The following is a 13,946-nucleotide window of genomic DNA, read 5'->3' as shown; positions in this document are numbered from 1 at the left end:
GTAGGAGGCTTAGATAGTGATTGTTGGTAGCTCCACTTTCAGCTTCAGGGATCAGAACCCATTACTTGAGGATAACTGCTAAGACTTAAAATTCCGTGAGGTCAGCAGATGGTTTGACCTCTAGAGCCACCTATCCATCATGTGATTCAGTGCTAGCAGGACTGAGAACTCAGAGGGAATACGGCTTCATCTCTTCAGCCTCTTGTCTTCCACAGCGTATTAAAAGCTAAACAGAATTTGGAAGCAATAACTCTGATCCTCCAGTTTAGATCTTGGTTCTCGGTTTGCTTCTGTTACTCCCCAACACAAGCTGACAATAATCCTGTGTCTTTGAGTTTCTAGTTTCTATTACTGTGAGAAAATAGCATGATCACAAATGGACAATGTTCAGAAAGAGACTTTGGAACACTCAGTCTTTATCAAACTCTTCCCCTCAAGGCTCAAGTAGATACTCAGAAGAGGAAGCAGAAAGACTGTAAGAGCCAGAGGTATTGGAGGACTCCAAGGAGTCAATTTCACACCCAACAGGGCGATGCACATAGGAACTCACAGAAACTGTGACAGCATGCAAGACCTGTAGAAGTTCAAACCAAACAAAATCCCAACAGGAAGGGGAAGTAGATACAAAGCCTCACTCTTTAGCAAGAAGTAGCTGTTGAGAAAGGTAAAGTTCATTGTTCTCCAATGGGTGCCACTGCCTCTGGGTGTAACTGAAGCACTCCAGGACAGCGCTCGTGCCCACGAGCAGTTGGCCAACACAACATGGATTACATGCTTTTTATGTGCTTTTTGTTTTGTTTTAATATTGTTTGTTTTATTATTTATTTTGGTGTTGTTGCTTCTTTTGGTTCTGAGTTTTTGTTGTTTGTTTTTCCTTTTTGAGAGGGAGAGGGAGAGGGAGAGGGAGAGGGAGAGGGAGAGGGAGAGGGAGAGGGAGAGGGAGAGAGAGAGAGAGAGAGAGAGAGAGAGAGAGAGAGAGAGAGAGAGAAATTTTGGCAGCAAGAGACTGAGAGCCATGCTGGATGGAGTTTAAGCATATGACACCTCATGGCATATAACCCATGACCACCTACCTAGGAGTAGAACCACCCACAAGGAACTGGATCCTCACACATCAATCATTCATCAAGAAAATGTCACACAGATGAAGTAATTTTCTCAACTAAGGTTCCTTTTCCCAGATAACTATAGCTTGTGTCAAGTTGACAAAACAAAACAAAGCAAAAAGCAAAAACCAAAATCCAAAAAACAAAAAACAAAGAAAACCGAAAAACCTAACTAGCACAGATATTAACATAGTAGGTACTGGACTCAAGGGTTTGACTTCAGTAGAGAAGTAAAGAATATCAATAACAGTCAGTCCCTTGATAAGAACCATCATCAAACCAGATACACTGAGACTAATAGAACAGAAGAGTCTCGAGCACATGGGTACAGGGGAAAATTTCCTGAACAGAACACCAATGGCTTGTGCTCTAAGATCAAGAATTGACAAATGGGACCTCATAAAGTTGCAAAGCTTCTGTAAGGCAAAGGACACTGTCAATAGGACAAAATGGCAACCAAAAGATTGGGAAAAGATTGTTACCAATCCTACATCTGATAGAGGGCTACTATCCAATATATACAAAGAACTCAAGAAGTTAAACTCCAGAGAACCAAATAATCCTATTAAAAATGGGGTACAGAGCTAAACAAAGAATTCTCAACTAAGGAATACTGAATGGCTGAGAAGCACCTAAAGAAATGTCCAACATCCTTAGTCAACAGGGAAGTACAAATCAAAACAACCCTGAGATTCCACCTCACAGCAGTCAGAATGGCTAAGATCAAAAACTCAGGTGACAGCAAATGCTGGCGAGGACATGGGGAAAGAGGAACACTTCTCCATTGTTGGTGTGATTGCAAGCTGGTACAACCACTCTCAAAATCAGTATGGCGGTTCCTCAGAAAATTGGACATAGTATGTAACCTGAGGACACAGCTATACCACTCCTGGGCATATACCCAGAAGATGCTCCAACATGTAATAAGGACTCATGCTCCACTATGTTCATAGCAGCCTTATTTATAATAGCCAGAAGCTGGAAAGAACCTAGATATCCCTCAACAGAAGAATAGATACAGAAAATGTGGTACATTTACACAATGGAGTACTACTCAGCTATTAAAAACAATGAATTCACGAAATTCTTAGGCAAATGGGTAGAACTGGAAATCATCATCCTGAGTGAGGTAACCCAATCACAAAAAAAATACACATGGTATGTACTCACTGATAAGTGGATATTAACCCAGAAGTTCGTAATAACCAAGATACAATTCATACACCACATGAAGCTCAAGAGGAAAGAAGACCACAGTGTGGATACTTCGGTCCTTCTTAGAAGGGGGATCAAAATACCCATGGGAGGAGATACAGAGACAAAGTGTGGAGTAGAGAGTGAAGGAAAGACCATCCAGAGACTGTTCCACCTGGGGCTCCATCCCATACAGTTACCAAACCCAGACACTATTGTGGATGCCAACAAGTGCTTGCTGACTGGAGACTGATATAGCTGTTTCCTGAGAGGCTCTGCCTGTGCCTGGCAAATACAGAAGTGGATGTTCACAGTCATCCATTGGACTGAGCACAGGGTCCCCAAAGGAGGAGCTAGAGGAAGGACCCAACGAGCTGAAGGGGTTTGCAGCCCCATAGGAGGAATAACAATATGAACCAACCAGTACCCCCAGAGCTCCCTGGGACTAAACCACCAACCAAAGAGTACACATGGAGGGACTCAAGGCTCCAGCCTTGATATGGGACATCAATGGGAGGAGAAGCCCTTGATCTTGTGAAGGCTCTATGCCCCAGTGTAGGCGAATGCCAGAACAGGGAAGTGGGAGTGGGTGGGTTAATGAGTAGGGGGAGCGGGATTGGATAGGGGGGTTTTCGGAGGGAAAATGAGGAAAGGGGATAAAATTTGAAAAGTAAATAAAGAAAATATCCAAGAAAAAAAGATAAACAAAAACCATCATCAAATACTGCAACAGGGTGGGCAAGCTTACTCAGCAGGTAAAGGTGCTTACCTCTAAGCCTTATGGCCTAAGTTTGACTCCTTGGACCTGCAGCAGGAGAGAACAAGTTGTTCTTTGACCTTCACATGTGCACTGTTGCTTATGTGTGTGCGCAAAAAAATAAATCAATGCAATATAAAAGAATTTTTAAAAAAATTACTGCAGCTGGGAGCTAAACAAAGAATTCTCACCTGAGGAATACCGAATGGCTGAGAAACACCTGAAAAAATGTTCAGCATCCTTAATCATCAAGGAAATGCAAATCAAAACAACCCCGAGATTCCATCTCACACCAGTCAGAATGGCTAAGATCAAAAATTCAGGTGACAGCAAATGCTGGCGAGGATTTGGAGAAAGAGGAACACTCCTCCATTGTTGGTGGGATTGCAAGCTTATACAACCACTCTGGAAATCAGTCTGGCAGTTCCTCAGAAAATTCTACATAGTACTACCATAGGATCCAGCAATATCTCTCCTGGGCATATATCCAGAAGATGTTCCAACTAGTAAGAAAGACACATGCTCCACTATGTTCATAGCAGCCTTATTTATAATAGCCAGAATCTGGAAAGAACCCAGATGCCCCTCAACAGAGGAATGGATACAAAAAATGTGGTACATTTACACAATGGAGTACTACTCAGCTATTAAAAAGAATGAATTTATGAAATTCCTAGGCAAATGGTTGGACCTGGAGGGCATTATCCTGAGTAAGGTAACCCAATCACAAAAGAACTCAAATGATATGTACTCACTGATAAGTGGATATTAGCCCAGAAACTTAGTATACCCGAGATATAAGTTACAATTTGCTAAATGCATGAAACTCAAGAAGAAAGAAGACCAAAGTGTGGACACTTTGCCCCTTCTTAGAATTGGGAACAAAACACCCATGGAAGGAGTTACAGAGACAAAGTTTGGAGCTGAGACAGAAGGATGGACCATCTAGAGACAGCCATATCCAGGGATCCATCCCATAATCAGCTTTCAAACGCTGACACCATTGCATACACTAGCAAGATTTTGCTGAAAGGACCCAGATATAGCTGTCTCTAGTGAGACTATGCCGGGGCCTAGCAAACACAGAAGTGGATGCTCACAGTCAGCTAATGGATGGATCACAGGGCTCCCAATGGAGGAGCTAGAGAAAGTACCCAAGGAGCTAAAGGGATCTGCAACCCTATAGGTGGAACAACATTATGAACTAGCCAGTACCCCGGAGCTCTTGACTCTAGCTGCATATGTATCAAAAGATGGCCTAGTCGGCCATCACTGGAAAGAGAGGCCCATTGGACTTGCAAACTTTATATGCCCCAGTACAGGGGAACGCCAGGGCCAAAAAGTGGGAGTGGGTGGGTAGGGGAATGGGGGGTGGGGAGGGTATGGGGGACTTTTGGGATAGCATTGGAAATATAAATGAGGAAAATACCTAATTAAAAAAATATATAAAAAATTACTGCAGCCGGGCCGTGGTGGCGCTTTAATCCCAGCACTTGGGAGGCAGAGGCAGGCAGATTTCTGAGTTCGAGGCCAGCCTGGTCTACAAAGTGAGTTCCAGGACAGCCAGGGCTATACAGAGAAACCCTGTCTCAAAAAACCAAAATAACAATAATAATAATAATAAAATTACTGCAACAGACTCTGCTCCAAGAGGCCTTGCTATTTAAAAAGGACAAGTCCTCAGCCTCCGTGCTGACTAATCTTCTGTCAACTTGACACAGAAACTAGAGTTCTCTTAAAGGAGGGAGCCTCAATTGAGAAAATGGTTCTTTAAGATCTGTCTGTAAGGCATCTTTTTAGTTCATGATCAGTGTGGGAGGTTTCAACCCAAGGTAGGTGGTGCCATCCCTCGGCTGGTGGCCCTGGATTCTATAAGAAAGCAGGAGAAGCAAGCCATGGGGAGCACGCCAGTTCCTCCATGACCTCTGCTTCAGCTCCTGCCTCCATGTTTCTGCCCTGTGTGAGCTCCTGTCCTGATCTCCTTTGATGATATGGACGTGTAAAAATGTAAGTCCCATTGAACTAAAAGTAAATTGCCCATGTGGTAAAATATTTTTGAGGAGCTAAAAAGAGATGTGCTCTTCCGGAGGATCAGAGTTGTTTTCCCAGTCCCTCTATCAGTCAGCTCATAATCACCTATAATTCTAGCTCCAGGAGATTTGAGGCCTTCTTCTGACTCTGGCAAGCCTTAACTTATGGGGGACCCCCTGAGTGAACAACTTGGAGTGGGAGTCAGGGAATTGATGCAAAAGCAAGAGGAATTTTATTGTTCCAGCATGCTGGGGTCACCCTGTACATAAAGGAGAAAGAATGACCCTGCACAGTGCTTTTATACAGTTTTCAGAGCAGCAGCCATTAGGCACAGTGTGATTGGTGGAACAGTGTGACTTTTAAACTGATTGGCCTTTAGGTAATGAGGTGGCAAGGACTTCCCAGTCTGTAGGTGGCCAAAGGTCACAGAATGTGTCTCTGTGCTCTGGGCCTCCCCCACCTGCAGGTGGTCCTCCCCCAGCCCTCGTGGTCTGAGGAATATAATTAGCCTTTCCTTTCAGGAGGAGAGGGATCTGGTGGAATTTTCCTAAAGCACTCTTTTTCTAAAGGAAAATACCTACAGCCCAATCAATATATTGAGCTTTAGGTCTGAATGTATAATTTGCAAAAGAAATACAAAATGCTGAGAGATATTTTTAAGTCTTCAGCATCCATAGAAATCAGGAAAATGCATATTAAAACTACTTGGAGATTTCATCTTACCCACCAAAATGGCTAAGATTAGAAAAACAAAGCATAAAAATTACTAGTGAGGTTCATTTGAAAGGAGAACCCCCATTCACTGCTGATGCCTGAAGAGGTCAGCTACTGGGTTTCCTAGTCCAGCCTTGATATAAGGGTTTGTACCTGGTCTTATTGTAGCTTGTTATACCATTTCTGCTTGGTTGCCCTGGAAGACCTGCTCTGTTCTGAAGGGAAACAGAGGAGAAATGGATCTGGGGAAAGATAAGGCAGACTGGGAGGAGGTAACTGAGGGGAAACTGAGGTTGGGATATATTGAACAAAAAGAAAAAAGTTCTTTATATATTTTACATACTAATGCTCTATCAGGATTGGTTGAATTAATATGGTGAAAATGACCATTCTACCTAAAATAATTTACAGATTAAATTCAATCCCAACCAAAATCCTGATGATATTCTTCACAGAAACGAAAAAAAGTTCTTAAAATTCATGTAGAAGCACAAAAGACCTTGCATAGCCAAAACAATTCTGAGCAAAAGTTATACATATAATAAAAAGTATAATACTCCCTAGCTATTTTCATTTTACTCTCACTCCTTTAATGCAGCTGCCCATGAAGTCTGAATTCTAACTACCTGGCCTCCACACGTGTAGTGGCTATTGTCAACTTGACTATATTTGGAATGAACTACAATCCAGAATTGGAAGGCTCACAAGTGACCCTAATCTGGAGGCTGGGAGATAGAAGTTTCTGACCTGGATCTTGGTATGGAGATCTTGAGGCATAGTGGCTATGGATTCCAGAAGATTAGAGATCAAGGTCATCTGGGTGGAACACACCTTTAATCTGGGTCACACCTTCTGTTGGAGACCATATAAGGACATTGGAAGAAGCGAGTCTCGCTCTTGCTCCTTTGCCTGCTTGCTGCGAGGGACTAAGTAACTGCTAGGTCCTTGGACTTCCATTCACAGCTACTACTGAACCATTGTTGGGAATTGGACTGCAGACTGTAAGTCATCAATAAATTCCTTTACTATATAGAGACTATCCATAAGTTCTATGACTCTAGAGAACTCTGACTAATACAACATGTATCACAAGTTAAACATTGTGAGTTGTTATTTATAAGTAACCCCTTATATGTACTAATAAGGAGCAAACATGACTCAAAGACAGCTATGTCACCAAAGCCCACTCCGGCATGGATGACAGCTCATGAAACTACTATCAGTGGACTGGTGATGTAGGTAATGGTAGAGTACTTGCATAGCTTGTACAAGGCCTGGGTTCAATTCTAGTATACTGCCCCACACAAAATGCTAAGTATGGTAGCTTACACCTCTAACCCCAGCACTCCAGAGACAGATGCAGAACATTGTTGCAAGTTCAAGGTCAGTATAGTGATTTTAGAGCCAGCCGGGGTTACATAGCAAGACCTCGTACTGTATAGATTAGGGTTCTTCCTTACAGAGGAAGAAATATTATTAGTATTAAATAATTTCATTTAATTAATTAATTAAATAGTTCATTCAATTTAGTTTACTGATAAACCAATCATTTTTATTTCATATGTTTAGAAAATATTCTGAAAACCAAAACATGTCAATTAAAACATATACACAGGGGCTGGAGAGATGGCTCAGCAGTTAAGAGCTCCAACTGCTCTTTTGAAGGTCATGAGTTCAAATCCCAGCAACCACATGATGGCTCACAACCATCTGTAATAAAATCTGACTCCCTCTTCTGGAGTGTCTGATGACAGCTACAGTGTACTTACATATAATAAATAAATAAATCTCAAAAAAAACCATATATACAAATACTCTTTCACTGAAAACATATATACATGGTTGTTGTCATATCCAAGTAAGTCAGGTAGTGGCATGTATGCCTTTAATTCTAGCACTCAGGGCTGGAGAGATGGCTCAGCGGTTAAGAGGCCTGCTCTTCCAGAGTTCCTGAGTTCAAATCCCAGCAACCACACATGATGGCTTACAACCATCCGTAATGAGATCTGACACCCTCTTCTGGTGTGTCTGAAGACAGCTACAGTGTACTTATTTATAATAATAAATAAGTCTTTGGGCCAGAGCCAGCAGGGTTTACTGGAGCAAGCAGAGCCAACCAGAGTGAGCAGAAGTTCTAAATAAAATTCCCAACAATCACATGAAGGTTCCCAACCATCTGCACAGCTACAGTGTACTCATATACATAAAATAAGTAAATAAATCTTTAAAAAAAAGAAATCCTAGCACTCAAGAGGCAGAGGCAGGTGGATCTTTGAGTGGAAGGAGAGAACCAACTCCCACAAGTTATCATATGGCCTCCAGATATGAGGCACATATACACACAAAAATATTTTTATTTTGTTTTTATGTTATATGTATGGGTGTTTTACCTGCATATACGTCTGTACACCACATGTATCCATTGCACTCAGAGGCCAGAAATGGGTTTGGGATCCAGAGTTACAGATGGTTGTAACCATCATGTGGAAATCAAACCTGGGTCTTCTGAATGAGCAGCCAGTGGGTTATGGTTGTTTTTTTTTTTTTGAGGGGGGCCAGTGTGTATTACCACCCGTGTACTCTTAACAGCTCAATCATGTCTCCATGCTCCTACACAGTAGATACATAAAATGTAAAAACAATCCCAATTGGTTATTTTTTTAAAGACACAAACTAGCTAGTAGGATTAAAAACAACAGCCAGGGCTGGAGAGATGGCTCAGAGGTTAGGAGCACTGACTGCCCTTCCGCAGGTCCTGAGTTCAAATCTCTTGCCAACCACATAGTGGCTCACAACAATCTGTGGCTCACAACTATCTGTAATGAGATCTGATGCTCTCTTCTGGTGTGTCTGAAAACAGCTCCAGTATACTTACATACATAAATAAATAAATAAATAAATATTAGTAAAATAATCTTTTTGTGTTCCCGTGAAGACTCTATATCCCAATCCGTCCTAGAGGATCTGCTGCACTCAGCGCAGTTGGTAAGAAACCCCCTCAACCTGCCCCCCCATCCCTAGTCCCGGAGTTGCTGCTGGGAATCTAGTGGACTTCGAACCCATATCCCACCAAAATTCCTGCCCTCCCGAATACCACTCCCCTTCCTTCTATCCCTTCCACCACTTCTGCCTGGTCCTTGCTGCTGGGGCAGACTCCTAGTTGGTCTGCTCCTGTGAAGTCTCCATATCTCAATCCATCCTAGAGGACCTGCTGCAGTCAGAAAAGTTGGACACACTGCATGCACTCAGAGCAGTTGGTAAGTTCCCCCTCGAAAAAAGCCCCTTCCGCTCCACTCGAGCCCCGGGCTTCCTTGCCAGCGGAGTTGCCTGACACCCGCAAGGGCCCACACAGGATTCCCCACGGGATCCTAAGACCTCTAGTGAGTGGAACACAACTTCTGCCAGGATCCGGTTCGAACACCAGATATCTGGGTACCTTCCCTGCAAGAAGAGAGCTTTCCTGCAGAGAATACTCTACCCACTGAAACCAAGGAGAGTGCTAACCTCCCAGGTCTGCTTATAGAGGCTAACAGAGTCACCTGAAGTACAAGCTCTTAACAGAGACAACTATAACAGCTAGCTTCAGAGATTACCAGATGGTGAAAGGCAAACGTAAGAATCCTACTAACAGAAATCAAGACCACTCACCATCTTCAGAACGCAGCACTCCCACCCCACCTAGTCCTGGGCACCCCAACACAACCGAAAATCTAGACCCAGATTTAAAAACATTTTTCATGATGATGATAGAGGACATCAAGAAGGACTTTCATAAGTCACTTAAAGAATTACAGGAGAGCACTGCTAAAGAGTTACAGGCCCTTAAAGAAAAGCAGGAAAACACAGCCAAACAGGTAGAAGTCCTTAAAGAAAAACAGGAAAACACATCCAAACAGGTAATGGAAATGAACAAAACCATACTAGAACTAAAAAGGGAAGTAGACACAGTAAAGAAAACCCAAAGCGAGGCAACGCTGGAGATAGAAATCCTAGGAAAGAGATCTGGAACCATAGATGTGAGCATCAGCAACAGAATACAAGAAATGGAAGAGAGAATCTCAGGTGCAGAAGATTCCATAGAGAACATCGACACAATAGTCAAAGAAAATACAAAATGCAAAAGGATCCTAACTCAAAACATCCAGGAAATCCAGGACACAATGAGAAGACCAAACCTACAGATAATAGGAATTGATGAGAATGAAGATTTTCAACTTAAAGGGCCAGCTAATATCTTCAACAAAATAATTGAAGAAAACTTCCCAAACATAAAGAAAGAGATGCCCATGATCATACAAGAAGCCTACAGAACTCCAAATAGACTGGACCAGAAAAGAAATTCCTCCCGACACATAATAATCAGAACAACAAATGCACTAAATAAAGATAGAATATTAAAAGCAGTAAGGGAGAAAGGTCAAGTAACATATAAAGGAAGGCCTATCAGAATTACACCAGACTTTTCACCAGAGACTATGAAAGCCAGAAGAGCCTGGACAGATGTTATACAGACACTAAGAGAACACAAATGCCAGCCCAGGCTACTATACCCGGCCAAACTCTCAATTACCATAGATGGAGAAACCAAAGTATTCCACGACAAAACCAAATTCACACAATATCTTTCCACGAATCCAGCCCTTCAAAGGATAATAACAGAAAAGAAGCAATACAAGGACGGAAATCACGCCCTAGAACAAACAAGAAAGTAATCCCTCAACAAACCAAAAAGAAGACAGCCACAAGAACAGAATGCCAACTCTAACAACAAAAATAAAAGGAAGCAACAATTACTTTTCCTTAATATCTCTTAATATTAATGGACTCAATTCCCCAATAAAAAGACATAGACTAACAGACTGGCTACACAAACAGGACCCAACATTCTGCTGCTTACAGGAAACCCATCTCAGGGAAAAAGACAGACACTACCTCAGAGTGAAAGGCTGGAAAACAATTTTCCAAGCAAATGGTCTGAAGAAACAAGCTGGAGTAGCCATTCTAATATCGGATAAAATCGACTTCCAACCCAAAGTTATCAAAAAAGACAAGGAGGGACACTTCATACTCATCAAAGGTAAAATCCTCCAAGAGGAACTCTCAATTCTGAATATCTACGCTCCAAATGCAAGGGCAGCCACATTCATTAAAGACATTTTAGTAAAGCTCAAAGCACGCATTGCACCTCACACAATAATAGTGGGAGACTTCAACACACCACTTTCATCAAGGGACAGATCATGGAAACAGAAACTAAACAGGGACACAGTGAAACTAACAGAAGTTATGAAACAAATGGACCTAACAGATATCTACAGAACATTTTATCCTAAAACAAAAGGATATACCTTCTTCTCAGCACCTCACGGGACCTTCTCCAAAATTGACCATATAATTGGTCACAAAACAGGCCTCAACAGATACAAAAATATTGAAATTGTCCCATGTATCCTATCAGACCACCATGGCCTAAGACTGATCTTCAATAACAACATAAATAATGGAAAGCCAACATTCACGTGGAAACTGAACAACACTCTTCTCAATGATACCTTGGTCAAGGAAGGAATAAAGAAAGAAATTAAAGACTTTTTAGAGTTTAATGAAAATGAAGCCACAACGTACCCAAACCTATGGGACACAATGAAAGCATTTCTAAGAGGGAAACCCATAGCTCTGAGTGCCTCCAAGAAGAAACGGGAGAGAGCATATACCAGCAGCTTGACAACACATCTAAAAGCTCTAGAAAAAAAGGAAGCAAATCCACCCAAGAGGAGTAGACGGCAGGAAATAATCAAACTCAGGGGTGAAATCAACCAAGTGGAAACAAGAAGAACTATTCAAAGAATTAACCAAACGAGGAGTTGGTTCTTTGAGAAAATCAACAAGATAGATAAACCCTTAGCTAGACTCACTAAAGGGCACAGGGACAAAATCCTAATTAACAAAATCAGAAATGAAAAGGGAGACATAACAACAGATCCTGAAGAAATCCAAAACACCATCAGATCCTTCTATAAAAGGTTATACTCAACAAAACTGGAAAACCTGGACGAAATGGACAAATTTCTGGACAGATACCAGGTACCAAAGTTGAGTCAGGATCAAGTTGACCATCTAAACAGTCCCATATCACCTAAAGAAATAGAAGCAGTTATTAATAGCCTCCCAGCCATAAAAAGCCCAGGACCAGACAGGTTTAGTGCAGAGTTCTATCAGACCTTCAAAGAAGATCTAATTCCAGTTCTGCACAAACTATTTCACAAAATAGAAGTAGAAGGTACTCTACCCAACTCATTTTATGAAGCCACTATTACTCTGATACCTAAACCACAGAAAGACTCAACAAAGATAGAGAACTTCAGACCAATTTCTCTTATGAATATCGATGCAAAAATCCTCAATAAAATTCTCGCTAACCGAATCCAAGAACATATTAAAGCAATCATCCATCCTGACCAAGTAGGTTTTATTCCAGGAATGCAGGGATGGTTTAATATACGAAAATCCATCAATGTAATCCATTATATAAACAAACTCAAAGACAAAAACCACATGATCATCTCATTAGATGCAGAAAAAGCATTTGACAAGATTCAACACCCATTCATGATAAAAGTTTTGGAAAGATCAGGAATTCAAGGCCCATACCTAAACATGATAAAAGCAATCTACAGCAAACCAGTAGCCAACATCAAAGTAAATGGAGAGAAGCTGGAAGCAATCCCACTAAAATCAGGGACTAGACAAGGCTGCCCACTTTCTCCCTACCTTTTCAACATAGTACTTGAAGTATTAGCCAGAGCAATTCGACAACAAAAGGAGATCAAGGGGATACAAATTGGAAAAGAGGAAGTCAAAATATCACTTTTTACAGATGATATGATAGTATATATAAGTGACCCTAAAAATTCTACCAGAGAACTCCTAAACCTGATAAACAGCTTCGGTGAAGTAGCTGGATATAAAATAAACTCAAACAAGTCAATGGCCTTTCTCTATACAAAGAATAAACAGGCTGAGAAAGAAATTAGGGAAACAACACCCTTCTCAATAGTCACAAATAGTATAAAATATCTTGGCGTAACTCTAACTAAGGAGGTGAAAGATCTGTATGATAAAAACTTCAAATCTCTGAAGAAAGAAATTAAAGAAGATCTCAGAAGATGGAAAGATCTCCCATGCTCATGGATTGGCAGGATCAACATTGTAAAAATGGCTATCTTGCCAAAAGCAATCTACAGATTCAATGCAATCCCCATCAAAATTCCAACTCAATTCTTCAACGAATTGGAAGGAGCAATTTGCAAATTCATCTGGAATAACAAAAAACCTAGGATAGCAAAAAGTCTTCTCAAGGATAAAAGAACCTCTGGTGGAATCACCATGCCTGACCTAAAGCTTTACTACAGAGCAATTGTGATAAAAACTGCATGGTACTGGTATACTGACAGACAAGTAGACCAATGGAATAGAATTGAAGACCCAGAAATGAACCCACACACCTATGGTCACTTGATCTTCGACAAGGGAGCTAAAACCATCCAGTGGAAGAAAGACAGCATTTTCAACAACTGGTGCTGGCACAACTAACTGGTTGTTATCATGTAGAAGAATGCGAATCGATCCATACTTATCTCCTTGTACTAAGGTCAAATCTAAGTGGATCAAGGAACTTCACATAAAACCAGAGACACTGAAACTTATAGAGGAGAAAGTGGGGAAAAGCCTTGAAGATATGGGCACAGGGGAAAAATTCCTGAACAGAACAGCAATGGCATGTGCTGTAAGATCGAGAATTGACAAATGGGACCTAATGAAACTCCAAAGTTTCTGCAAGGCAAAAGACACCGTCAATAAGACAAAAAGACCACCAACAGATTGGGAAAGGATCTTTACCTATCCTAAATCAGATAGGGGACTAATATCCAACATATATAAAGAACTCAAGAAGGTGGACTTCAGAAAATCGAACAACCCCATTAAAAAATGGGGCTCAGAACTGAACAAAGAATTCTCACCTGAGGAATACCGAATGGCAGAGAAGCACCTGAAAAAATGTTCAACATCCTTAATCATCAGGGAAATGCAAATCAAAACAACCCTGAGATTCCACCTCACACCAGTCAGAATGGCTAAGATCA

Source organism: Mus musculus, chromosome X (genome assembly GCF_000001635.26).
Source record: "Mus musculus strain C57BL/6J chromosome X, GRCm38.p6 C57BL/6J".
NCBI lineage: Eukaryota > Metazoa > Chordata > Mammalia > Rodentia > Muridae > Mus > Mus musculus.
The sequence above is the reverse complement of the archived record's forward strand: the minus strand, read 5'-3'. Positions refer to the sequence as shown.